Source organism: Stomoxys calcitrans, chromosome 3 (assembly GCF_963082655.1).
Source record: "Stomoxys calcitrans chromosome 3, idStoCalc2.1, whole genome shotgun sequence".
Classification (NCBI taxonomy): domain Eukaryota; kingdom Metazoa; phylum Arthropoda; class Insecta; order Diptera; family Muscidae; genus Stomoxys; species Stomoxys calcitrans.
This window is the reverse complement of record NC_081554.1, coordinates 199,035,014-199,049,281: the sequence shown is the minus strand read 5'-3', so window position 1 is coordinate 199,049,281 and position 14,268 is coordinate 199,035,014. Positions and strand designations below refer to the sequence as shown.

General features: G+C 37.0%; 1 protein-coding gene across 5 annotated transcripts in view; it reads left to right on the top strand.

Moving 5' to 3' along the window:
- The window catches only part of LOC106082853 (uncharacterized), a 501,629-nt gene that overhangs the window by 114,794 nt on the left and 372,567 nt on the right, over positions 1 to 14,268 (top strand). For 4 of the 5 annotated variants that reach the window (XM_013245584.2, XM_013245587.2, XM_013245586.2 and 1 more), the window contains exon 3: positions 531 to 562. The gene's annotated coding sequence lies outside the window, so the exon portion shown is untranslated. Of the gene's footprint in view, positions 1 to 277; positions 425 to 530; positions 563 to 14,268 lie in introns of those variants that run through there. The other variant, XM_059364217.1, reaches the window with a different exon arrangement.

Here is a 14,268-nt window from a genome sequence, read left to right as displayed (position 1 = left end):
CCTCCCACAGTTAGGCAAAAATTAGTGCATGGTTGCCTGCATATTCACTTAAGCTTAAGGTTGTTGAAGAAAATGTCTGGGCTTGGGTTTGACCCAGTTTTTCTGTGGCTATAGAGAAACCTATGATGTCATCACATGTGACCAGTGATGAGTCTAATAAGAAATGAAGAACAACAAGTTTTTCGCATTTTTTTATTTTCGAAATTACATTTCATTGGAATTTTGTCATAAAATGGCAAAGTCGTAAAAAATGCCTTAAACCACTGAATGTGTAGATTTTCCTCAACCAAAATGTTTATCTTCCAGCTTTAATTTTTTTATATTTGACAAGTTTTTAAAGCGATCTGTATAATTCAACGGGAGGGACTAGAAGGCATCTTCCTTCTCCTGTTCCTGTGGTATCACAATGGACGATAATGTCTAAGTGAGTCTGATGGCAGAATGCCACTTTAACCTAACCTAACAGCCTCTAAAATTCTTTCTATCCTTATTTTACACTCTAATTTATATTCTCTTCATTCTATTTTCAGGTCTCAACTATCATGTCTCATGTTTTCCAAAGGTAAGTGGTTTTCATTCATTTCGCTTTGTTGTTGTCAATTAGGTTGCACTGTTGGTTTTTTTTTTTGGTTTTGTTTTGAAAAGTGGTGTTTGAAGTGTTTCACACAATTTGTTGGCATCATCGTTTTTCTCTTCTTGTTGAGTCAAGTGAAGAGTGAAATAACACCTTTGATGACATTCTGCCAGCCTGCCACTGCCACAGAGCGGTTAGACACACAGTCTCAGTCCATCATACTAAACTGAGAAGCCAAATATTGTAGATAACAAAATGATAGATCTGCCTTATGTGATACGACCCCACAAAGTAAATTTTGTATGATGTCCTGTGTTTGGCAAGGATGTTTTGTTTTGTTTTTGTTTTTTTTCTTATTTGTTTTTCATGTCCCTGTTTTTGTCTCTTTCCAATCTTTTGTTCTCATTTCTAGAGGTTTATCTGTATTTGGCTTTTGTTCGTTGCTAGACTTTGCAAGGGGAGCCCAAGTAATAAGAGAGGAGAGGGAGAGGCCAAAGCGACCATCTTTGTCGGCCGAGCTATAGGTCCATGTTCGCATGATAAATGGACGTGTTAAACATTTGAGGACAAATAAACAAAACTGCCTGCCAGCCAGCTTGCTTGCCAGCAATTGGCTGTGGGACGCCTATGTTGCACTAATACAACTGTTGCACAACAGCATCCATATCAGTAGCAGCAATTCTATGGCCAGTGTTTCATGGTGGAAAAATAATTTAAGCACAGTGCACTGAAATAATTACAAAACATCAAAAAAACGAGAACTAATAAGGGTAACTTCGGCAAGTACGAATTTTCAGGGAAACCCCGCACAATGCATCACAATTTGTTGTCACACAAACGATTCGCTGACCCATTACATCGTTAGAGATGTTGAGCAATCAGAAGCTCTTGATGTTCTGGGCATGAAAACACAAAGTTATATCCGTTGGGCTAGACATTAGTTTGAAGTGTCAAAAAACCATTCAAGTGCTTAGGTTTCCTTAAACGGTGTAATTATTTATTCACTCCTTCTGATCTTTTTAACATCTCTACCACTTTCATATGGCGGAATACAACTCACATGTATGGGCTGGAGCTTCAAAATCATCCCTGGTGCTACTGGACCCTGTACAGAGGAGAGCGATGACGTTGATTGGGGACATCGTCGCAATGTGGGTTGCTTGGCGGTGTTCTATCGGTATTTTCACGGTGTGTGTTCATCTGATATTCGTCTTTTTATTCCTAATGTAAGGATGTTTGTCAGAAATACTAGGCATTCCAGGAACTCACACCCGTTTGTAATTGATTGGCCAGTGGATCGGACAATGCATTATAGAGTGAATTCTTATTTCGCTCGAACCGTCCGTATGTGTAATCGACTTCCGGCTAATGTTTTTCCCACCTACATCAATATTAAGTATCTGTGCGAAATTTCAAGTGGCTAGTTTTACGCTTTCGACCGAAGTTGTAGATGTAGAATGGACGGACATAGCTAGATCAACTCAAAACGTTGAGGCGATCAAGAATATATATATATATATGCTTTATGGGATCTTAAACGAATATTTCAAGGTGTTACAAACGGAATGACTAGATTAGTATACCTCCATTCCATGATGGTGGGTATGCAAATGCAAATTTGCCCATGAACATTCCATTAAGGAACTCGGGCAAACTACTGACAAATCAATGAGTGCTGTCCGATTTAATTTTAAGCTCAATGATGAGGGACTCCTCTTTATAGCCGAGTGCGAACGGCATGGCGCAGAGCGACACCTCTTTGGGAAGAAGTTTTTCCATGGCAAAGTACCTCACAAATGTCGCATTTCGGATTAGGAGGAGATAACCATCTCTGAAAATTTTCCTGATGGATCTGCCAGGATTCGAACCCAGACGTTCAGCGTCATAGACGGACATGCTAACCTCTGCGCTACGATGGCCTCTGATGGTGGGTATTACAAATTGCAAATTTTACCCATGAACTTTTCACTAAGAAGCAGGTGCAAACTTCTCACCTATCAATGCAGTCATTGAGGGCCTCCTTTTTATAGCCGAGTCCGAACGGCGTGCCGCAGTGCGACACTTCTTTGGAGAGACGTTTACATGGCATATTACCTCACAAATGTTGCCAGCTATAACCAAATTTATTTTGATCTTAACCATACTCTGCATTGACAACGAAAAGCCAAACACAGCTTTCCGTGCTAAACTTCAGCTAAATTGAGTAATAAATGCTGCTTTTATAGGCTTTACCGATCTTACATCGGGAGATCGGTCTATATGGGGCTATATCAAGATATTGTCAGGCCATATTCGATACGGATATTGAGGGTAAGAAAAAAACAAGTTTCAGTGCAAGCGGGTAATAAATGTGCCTTTTATGGCCCCAAGATCTTAAATCCAGAGATCGGTATGTTTGGCAGCTATGTTCAAATATTGAACGATCTGAACAGTATTCGGCCTCTGTGTATCAAATTTTAACAAAATCGAACAATTCCTGCAGCTTTTATAGGACTAAGACAGTTTATCTGAAAATCTCTCTATATGGGTGTTGTATAAAGATATAGTCCGATCAAGCCCATTAACCTGCCTAAGGACAAACAAAGACTGTAGCGTGATTTCAACTGACAGATGGACAGACAAGACTAGATCGTCTAAGAATTTTACTAGTATCAAAAATATTCATGCTTCATAGGGTCGGATATAGACATTACGATGTGTTGCAAACGAAATGACCCGCGTCCTTCGGTGGTGGGTATACAAATATGGCCCATTGTATGAAAATGGTGCAAAATACCGCCAGATTACATTCGTGCAGCTTGCAACTCGTTTTTGGACCGATTCAACTTTAACGCCCAAGCTCTTTTTTGCCCTTGTTAAAACACTGTTCAATATCCAGTCTTAACAACACTGTGCAATATATTGCTGGGTATATATGACCCCTTAGCTCAAATGTCTGTTGACGATGATAATGCACAAATGAGTGATGTCATGATGCTTGGTGACGGTGAGTGAGAATGTTGTGATGCCAGAGTGAGTGAGTGATGACTTACGAGCTTTGAGTATGAATGTGATGGCAAGTGCAAGTGATATGATGCCATTGTTACCATAATTGTTGGAGACTAACAATCAAGTGGGGTGTGATATCGCATATTTATGGACAAACTTCCAAAATGGTATCGCCGTAAATTTTTTGAAATAATATTAAAAGTTTTAAAAGTATTTTGGAGTGTGCTCTACTTTTTAGTCTCAAAGGAGTTTTATATACATAAAAATATAGTTAGACCATAACAAGTTATTTTAAATGAACACAACATATTTGAAAGGGCCTGGGTGTCTCCAATATGTATTGGTATCCAGATTTTAATTGGGATATTTTAGTACAGAAATCGTCTGTCTATTCACATACACCACCTACATCCAATTATCACATGAGCACATATTTGAAATGACACCTTGCCAGAGTAAAAACCTTTCCTTTCCTTTACTTCCTCGCTTTCGTTTTTGTTTTCCATAACTGGTATGCATTGGTTAGTCTAGGGTCCTGCACACATCCTTAGCCCGCTGATGGAGAGTGAATCTATGTTTTTACAAATATTTGGAGTCTAATTTATTATGATGTTGTCTTTCACTACAGCATGGGGGGTTTATGATGCTGCCACAAAAGGAAGGATTTGTGGGGGTGAGGTTTATTCTGGTTCGTTTGGCATATGCCACGTTCAAAATTTATTCCTATGAGTCGTCAGTTAATCCTGAAAGAGTTTTCTCTGATATTCCCATAATGGGGGATTACACACCCACTCTGTTAGCCAGACCTACCTTTAAATGTACCCATGAATATTTGAGGTTAACCAAGTGGAAGTTGTTAACACTTTAGAGTGGTAACGAAGTATGCAACTTCAACTTCCTTCTCCATGTTGATGATGCTTTCACATCACCGGGGAGGGAGGGAGGTTAACGAACTACATTTCATATCACTTGAGTGATGATGAGTTTTTCAACATTCAACTTCAAATTTTTGAAGATAACAGTAAAATGAGACGAAAATAAAAACTTTTCAATTTAAGTATTAAAATAATTCGTATTTTTGATCACAGAGTTAAATTTTGTCTTCAGAGAAAATTTATCATTTATAAGTAATTTTTTTAATTCCATTAGCAAATACAAACAATTTTTAGATTTATGTTAATTGTGGCTACTGCAATCTTAAGAGCATATATCGACTAAAATGTTTGTATGGGAGCTATATGTAAAGCTGGACCGATTTTGATGAAATTATGAACACACAACTACTACAGCTTTAGAAATCTTTATCGGATGAAAAATATATGTATATATGGGAGCTATGTCTAAATCTGGACCGATATTGATTGAAATAATCGCGCAAGTTTTGGGACGGCAAAGAAAGCACCTCACGCTAAATTTTGTTAAGATCGGACAAAAATTGTAGTTTCGACAGCCTTAAAAGCTCATCCCATATGGGATCCATATCTGAATCTAGACCAATTTCAATGAAATTTTGCACCTGTATTGGGACGCTAAATAAAACATCAATGCAAAATTTTGTAAAGATCGGGCCAAAGTTGTGGCTCCTACAGCCTAAAAGGGCCACGCTGCTGGGGTGACTCTACAGTTATCACAGTCTGCATAGTTTATGGGTTTTTGTGGATGATTCTAGACAGGAAGTTGGATTTTAAGCTGCACATGGGGTCGAGAATTAAAAATTCGTTTGCGGCATTGTATTCGTGTCAGAAGCTCGTAGAGAGTAAGTTTGGTTTGAGGCCAAGGCAAATGCACTGGTTGTTCTCGGCGGGGGTGAAGCAAGTCCTGACATATGCCTGCCACATCTGGTGGACGGTGACGGATTTTGCCCGAAACCTTAACAGGGTGAATAGAGTCGCACTAAAGCTGTGGAAACCACTGCGAATGAATCATTGGAGGTTATGTTGGGAATTCAGCCTATGGACTTGTTTATGAAGAAGGTAGCGGAGAGGACTCTTCTTAGATTGTCGCAGCTTGACTTGATTTGCGGATCGCCGGCGAGACATTTGCTAATATTAGACAATACCTTGGTGGTCTCTCATACAGACTTCCAGATGGGAATGAACGTAATTGATCTTAAGATGGCCTATGCGGATGCCAAGATAAAAATCTTGGCGTCATCCTCTTCCAACCTAACCTAACCTAACGTATCGTCCGACGTATAGGTGCAATCTCCTTATGACCTCTTCAAATTACCCGTATAAGGGGAGCCCCGAACTATGAACCTTCTCAATCTCGAAGTGTTCTTAAGACTCGACTGGTTCTGAATTGATTTTACAAAAACCCCCTCTTTTGGACCTCTTGAAATCCTTCTTATTGTCCCTCAGTTTGTCCCCTATAAACATCGTTGGCGTAACAACCACCATTGGAGGTGCCAGCGTCCGTTTGTTGTACGGGAAGTTCGCAGAGCAGAGTATGAATATGACAAGGACATAACAAGTTGTAATTTCTATCATAAAACCCCTTAATTCTGCCTTCGTTGATCCAAGACTCTTGTACCAATGTCAAATTAGTACACGAAAAAGAAAATAATTCATTATACATAAACGAACTTTTCGATACGTTGAAAACGTTGAGATTTTTGTTGTCGCTGAAGTTGCAAGGATTTGTGACGAATGATGGATATTTCTTAATCCCAAACAATCTATTCGCTGTAGAAAAGCCTATTATCTCTAGACTAGCGCCGGTAGGGGAAAGGATTTTCTTTTGGTTTTGTAAATACGAGAATTATTTCACCTAAAGTGAAATTTAAAAAGTGCAACATTCTTAGTTAACATTCACACACGATCGCGAACCTCCCAATACTGACCGCTGATGGACTTGTTTTTGTCCAATGGAAAACAAACTAAAACTGAGGGTTTTTTAGCTACATTTTCCGCCAAAAAAAAAATCACACTTTCGTGTAACAAATCTCCTTTTACTGTAAACGAAACATTTTTGTCTTAAAAGAAGTTCTGAATTTTTGCGTAATGGAGTCATCCTTTACCACAGATGAGGTTCATAAAAGTTTTACAATAACCAAAGTGGCTTTAACATCAAAATGTGGCAAATTCGCGACAAACGTTCAACGGTGGAGGGAAATGTTGCACTGTTACTATAAATAAAGTATTTCCCCAATAAAACAAATTTGTTTGTGGCAATTACATTCCTAATGTTTTATTTTGGTTGTGGTGGTGGTGGCCGTTGCACAGTGATGGAGATTAATCTGAATGAAACAAATCATCCTTAACATACAGCTGACCCTATCCCATCCTCTGCTTACCATAAAGGCCTAGCAACCGAACTAGAGATACCTTGACTGCCACAATGTCACTCCTGCCAACTTTAGAAGGAGGATCCATTCTTACAATGTGCCAGTCAGATGATGGATCATTTTCTGCTGTTCCGCGCAGGCTTTTTGCTATAAAGACTTTTTTAAATGTTCAGAAGCTGATGGCCAGAGGTTCAAGACTTTCTTAACCATGGGTCCCTCGGGGATTTGTTTTATTATTTAATTTCGTTTAGGAAGATGGAAAACCATAGATGTTTCACGTTCTTACAAAGATAGGGAGGCCCTTAATTCCCTTTATACTATACTCAATTCACTTCAATATGAATCCCATATTGTTCCGATAGGCCTAACTGTCCATTTGGATTTTTTTATTTTGTTTAAGGCGTCTTCAGTTCAATTGACTCCCACATTTTTCCCATCGCCCTCTTTGGGTTTTTTTTGGAGTGGACAATCTGACATTTTGATACAATTTGGGATTTCTACTTTACTTCCACAGATCTTGAGTGATTGATGAGTGTCATATTCTCTAAATTGGCTTGCATTGCATGCAGAGGTGTTTCAAAGGGTGGGCGTACAAAGCAGACACACTTCTTACAAATCATTGATTGCTAACCGATCCAAGTTTAAAGGTCAATGATAAGGGACCTCCTTTTAATAGCCGAGTGCGAATGGCGTACCGCATTGCGAAACCTCTTTATGGGAAAAGTTTTTACATGGCTGCCATACCATCATTTCAAATTTCACCAGAATTAGGAGTGCATAACCACCGCTGAATAGTTCAAAATTCACCTGTTCTGGGTGCCGGGCCACAGAGATATCCCAGGCCATTGTAAAGCGGATGAGCTTGCAAGAACAGGGACTACCCTACACATTCCAGGGATACTGGAATCTGTGGGTATGTCTCTAGCGACATCAAAGCTAAATTTTCAGGACCAAGCCCAAAGTACAACGAATGATAGATGATCACAAAGAGAGGGCAGTGAGCATTCCAAAACTATGTGGTCTAATCTAGGCTTGAAGAGGTTTTTCGCTTTTCTGTCAATGGCTAGAACAGACGTCTCAGTCGGAAAACATGCTGACAGACTGAAGGTGGCCAGCAACGACTTTTGCAGAAGCTGTGAGGACATCGAAGAAGATGACACTATAGAACACCTTCTGTGTGTGTATGTGTCTCGCACTAGCAGTCAGAAGGAGTTCTACTTTAGGTTCTCATTTCTTTGAGAACCTGATTGATTTAGCGGATGTGAACATTCGCAACTTATTGGGCTTTTTTAAAGCGATCTAGATCTAAATCTAGGTAGGAACTAGAAGACATCTTCCTTCTTCTGTTCCTGTGGTATCATAATGGATGAAAACGTCTAAGTGAGTCTGATGGCAGACTGCCACCTAAACATTAAATCGGTTCATCCGTTTTAGAGTCTAGACGAAACATACAAATCAATAAACATAAAGAGAAGAATAAGACTGCGCAGAACTGTCGATTTCAATACCCTTTAAAATCGAACTGGAACGCTTCTCACCCAATGTAAGTGGTTAAAAGCCACATAAAACGTTCACAAAACACCTTGTGGTAAAGTTCTTGCACTATTCTCGGCTTATCACTCATGTCAAACATTTGGCTCTTTGACAAATTATTCTGTAGGGCATTTCGCTAACCGCTTCGTGATGATTGCTAAAATGTTTTCTTAATTCGAAAGTAAGCGTATGCCATTTATAATCCAAGAACACAAATAAAAGTTACATTATTATCATAACAATGGCAACGTTTAAGTATGGATCCATGCACCCATCCAGTCATGCATGCATGCCATGATGCCATCATCATCCATGATGAGGATGACAGAATATATGGCACATTTAATAATGGCATTTGACATTTATGATGGAAGGAAAAGTGTTAATGCCGCTTCCAAAGCTTAGTACCTCCGCTCGAAAGTGGCAAAGTGGTAGCAGTTTCAATTCTCCGATGGCACCATCCCAGTGCAGACGGCTTCTGTTTGGCTTGTTGCAAACGCTTTGGCCACCTTCGACCCACCCATCAGTCTGGGGAGAGCGTGTATGACTTTCAAAACTATATGCTGTTATTTTTTTTGCCTCATTTCAAGAACGAAAGTTTTTTTTCATCATCTTTTCCAAAGTTGACAGTGCTGGCTGAGGCCAACCGAAGTGGAGTGGGTTGCCACTGCGACTCCTGATGATGATGATCATGATGGTGTTGTTGATGGTGTTAGTGTTGCTGTCGTAATACTGAAATTGACAATTGACTGCACAAGTTGTAAGCCATTCACACGAAAAATGTTAAAGTACCATTCATCCTCTTCAGACTGCAGCTTCATATTAGGAGTCAGACACTCACTCGCGCACTCAGTCAGTCAGTGAGCCAGGCAGTCAGTGGCAGTGAAGCAAACAACACCAAAGGAAACGTCGTCGAAACAAACCAACCAACACCAATACCATCACCCACAACAGCAGCAATGAGGGAAAACAGCTTGTCATTGATTCATTCTCTGGCTTTATTCATTGCAGAATAATAAGCGAAGTATAAAGTTACACTCCAACATTAAGATGGCCCGGATTAGCTTGCTACTTGCTTTCCAACTGACAATATTTGTCTTGGCTAAGGGCTATGAGAGGGCAAAATATTCAGAGAGGTGTGTCACAATTACAATTAACACACTAAAATTTTTCTTGTAAGTTAATGATAGACGGCGATAGTTTTATCTTTGAATGCAAGAAGCTGGATTTTTTTCTTTTAGAATCCCCATAAAACAAACAGAATTCAAGTTTAACTAAAAAATGTAACGGGTCACTTTGCATAAGCAGAGAATTATGATTATGCAATCAAGCAAAGAAGATTTAAGGAACGAATTCATCATTAAATCTAATTGCTTGAAATATTCACATTCTCAATACTATGACAACACCTTCAGATTCTAAATTTACTACGCAGGTTAATTTATTTAATTCAAAAACGAGTTCATTATCAACTCTTAATAGTGAATGCACTGACAATTATGAATAAATCCTACAGTGTTATTAACCCATTAACGACATATAAATATAAAACTGTCTTGCATTTGCGCAACAACAACTAACCTTATACAGTCTTTTCGCGCATAGTGGAGCTGTATGAAAATCAAAATGGGTTCACAATTATTACTGGCCGCTTTCTTCGAAGTTATGAGCAATAGTATTTTCTCATTTAGACTAATTTTGTCAAAGCTCATAACATTGATGATTGACTGGGTAATTCGTCGAAGAATACCGTTGATGAAGGTATTCAGTCCGGTTAAGCTTTCGACCAAATTTTTGAATACATTTTAATTTAAAACCAAATGGGGCCTTCGTTTATCATCGGTTAAATAAGTTTAAGTTAAGTTTAAGTAAGTTAAATAAGTTGGACAACCATTTGTTTGGTAGTTACCCTTGATATTGAACGACAGAAAGAGCTATGAAAAAAACATGGGTCATATTGGTCCATGTTTTGATATAGCTGCCATATAAACCGATCTTGGGTCTTGACTTCTTGAGCCACTAGAGGGCACAATTTTTATGCGATTTGGTTGAAATTTTGCATGAGGTGTTCTATTATGACTTTCAACAACTGGGCTGAGTATGATTGAAATCGGTCCATAACCTGATATAGCTGTCATATAAACCTATCTGGGGTTATCTTGCGCGACTAGAGGGCGCAATTTCTATTCGATTTGGCTAAAAATTGGATGGAAATCGGTTAAAATCGGACCATAACCTGATATAGCTGCCAAATAAACCCACCTTGAATCTTGATTTCCTGAGCCACTGGAGGCTCCAGTTCTTACCCCAATTGGCTGAAATTTTACACAATGACTTCCATTATGGTCCGAATCGGACCATAGCTTCAATATCATAGCAATTCTTTTCTTTTATCCTTTGTTTGACTAAAAGGAGATATCGGGACAAGAACTTGACAAATGCGATCTATGGTGGAGGGTATATAAGATTCGTCTCGGCCGAACTTAGTACAGTTTTACTTGTTTTAGATAGTTTTTTTAATTTGTTGTTTATTTTTGGTTTTTCTAAATTGCTTCAGAAAAATTAAATGTTTGTGCCATTGAACAACTACACAGAAAAAAATAACTCGTACAAAAAACAAGTATGTGAAACTTTAAATTCTCAACGAATTTTTGCATTGAATCGAAGACTCTGTTAAAGTACGTAAGTAAGTCTCTACAACAGACTTGACAGACGAGATTATTGAAATTTTGTTGACTTTCAAAAAATACTTAAGTTGAGATAGTTGTAAAAATAGGCGTATTACCATGTAGAGCACAAAACTCCCATGCCATTCATGACTTGCAAATACAGGTTCAGGCCCCCCGGTCGGCCATTAAAAAATTAAATTATTTTTTTCATTAAACTTATTTTATAAAATTCGACATAAAAAAGTAAGAATTTCGTATTCAGAAAAATTTTTTTTATTCGATTTATATCGATTTATTTTCATCATAAAGAAGATGAAGCTGGTAGGCTGGAAGATGCGTGCAAAACTACCAAAATTATTAAAATTTGTTTTAAGGGTAATAGTAGAGAGTGACAGGCGCGCGAGCCGAACAAAGAAAACGAAAAACACCACCACCCGAAGTAATGCACATGCGTTGGCTGGTTATATGTTTTTTTTTGCTTTGCTTGTGGATATATTGTTGTTGTTGTTATATGCTGGCTTGCAATGAGTGCTTTTTAACAACAAATTTGTACTTTGGGTCGTTGATATTCAAAGTAAATTTTTGCAGGAAAATTAACAACCTTCGTAGTCGTTTTTTTAACCATCACAATGCAGCATTTTCTTTTATTGTGATTCGTTTAAAGACTTTCTCATTTTTTTTTTTAAATTTTAAATGATTTTAAAAATTGTTTACGGTTTTTTGTATATATGTAGTTCTTTAAATTTGTTAGTAAAAGAAAATGATTTTTAGGCCATTATCTATTTATTCATTTTTTTTAATATTTTGAAAATTTTTTCAAATATTTTTTTTTTTATATTATATTACTTGTGTTTGCTGTAACATTTGCATCCCACAATTATTTTATTTTTGCCTTTTTTTGTAAAATATTTACATTACTAAGTTGTCAACCAATTTATATATTTTTTTAACTATTTAGAATATTTTTGGTATTTTTCAAAATTTGTTTAATTTTATTTTCATTTTGTTAAAACGATTGCTTTTAAATTTTTGTAACACTTTTTTTAGTAAAATAAATTTGAAATCATCAACTAATTTATGTTTTTTTAAATAAATTTTTTTGAAAAAAAATATTTTTTATAAATTTCTCCAATTTTCAAGATATTTTTGGCTTATTTTGTTTCGATTTAAAAAACGTAAATATTCGCTGTATAAAAACAGGTTTAGGACTAGAAAACCACCGTTGAAGATTTTTTGAGGGTCTCGCCAGGATTCGAATCCAGGCGTTCAGCGTCATAGGCGGACATGCTAACATCTTCGCTACGGTGACCTCCAAATGTTCTCTATAATATTTTGAAATGTTATTTTTTCCAAAAAAAAAAAAAATTTTTGTTTTTATGTTTTTCAAACATTTTTTTGTAGAACGTTTTTATTTTAAATATTTTTGTTAATATATTTGTCATATAAATGATTTAAGTTTAAACTATTTTTTAAAATTTTTCGATATATTTATATTTAAAATGTAAGTGTTAATAAATTTTTGTTTCAACTTTTTAAGTTGAACAAAAAAATAATTGGAGCCATTACCTATTATAAAGAAAAACTATTTTTAAAAAAAGGTTCTTTGTTTTTGGTTTTTTTTTTGTATACATATATTTTTATTTTATTAATTCTTAAAAATTGTTTTAAATATTATTTTTTCTTCATTGTCTTCACCCGATGAAAATGCTGCTTCAAACGAACCTTTTACACGCACTTTTGTTTGATTTCAAAACTTAGCTGTTAGGCTACTCTTTACTAGTCATGCTGGGGATAATCTAAAAGTTCGTTCTCTAAATCAGATCTAGTAGTAGTTGCATCCAAATTAGTTATAGTTCGGTAAAGAAGAAAGAAAATGTTTACCATTTAAACATTCGACTTTATCGGTTGCCAACCCATGGGAATCGATTATGATAGTTTTCAAGCAGTTTTAAAAGCATACTTTATATCAGATAGCAATTTTATTTTAGAAACTCAAAAACAACTTCAGAAAGTTATTTGGGCTTAGGTATTACATGTGTTCATTGAATAGTATATATTTGGTTTTACTCAAATCCAACAACAAATCCCATATCTTCCTCCAACCATAACTTCTTTCCATTTCAATTCAACCTCCCACCACTCTATTTAAAGACTGACGAAAGGTACACCGACAACTGTATTCCTATGTGCATATAACCGCATGTATGTAACGAAGGACTATTCACATAACAACCAAAATTGTTCATCAAATCTTCTGCACATAGTGTCGGATGAAGTTAAGTGAAGGGCATGCCGTTTGCTCGTTCTGGTTTCATGATAAAGAGATGTGAAGTAAAGGATTCTTGAGCTAAAATAGTTTATTGGAAAACTACTGATGGATACCATCATATGGTTCTTACCAAAAAAGTAAAGAAACAAAAAACACAAATGAAAAGGATGAAGTGTTACTTGTTTCTTCTTTGTAATGAAATTGTTGTCCATCCATACGTTTGTGCGTCTAGTTTCTGCTGGTTTTAGGAAATCGTTGAGCATTACATTTTTTGTTTGGAGAATATCAACGGTAATGTTGAAACAAAAAGCATTAAGGAGTAGTATATAAAGTGTATAACAGAGCAACCTAAGTATTTAGATTAACAGGAATTTAGATTTTACTTAAAATGCCCACAAGTTCATCTAAAAATACATCTCCGGGATGGATATCCAAAATTGATCATGAACATTACATTAAGGAACAAGGGCAAATTTCTTACATACCAATGAAGGCTTTCCGATTGAAGTTTAAGCTCAATGCTAAGAGACCTCTTTTAAATAGCTGAGTCCGAACGGTTTGCTGCAATGCGACACATCTTTGTGGAGAAGTTTTTCATGGCTGCCATGCCAGATGGTTCAGTATATCATAAATGTCGCCAGCATTTGGAGGGAATAACTACCGTTGAAATGTGTTTTCTAATGTTCTCGCCAGGATTCGAACCCAGACTTTCAATGTCATAGGTAGACTTGCTAACCTCTGCGCTACGGTGGGTGTGCCAACAGCAATCAACCCACACACCTATGCGTTAAGCTTCTCGTCATGTTCCGTGTCGGAACAAGTTAGTCCTGTCGATGTATTGTACAATTGGAGATAGTGGAACCATCAGCGAAGAAAATGATCTCATCATTCTAAATAAAGCCTCCGCCTTGCTGCTGTTAACAAATATCCTGAATGCCCCTCCGCCCCT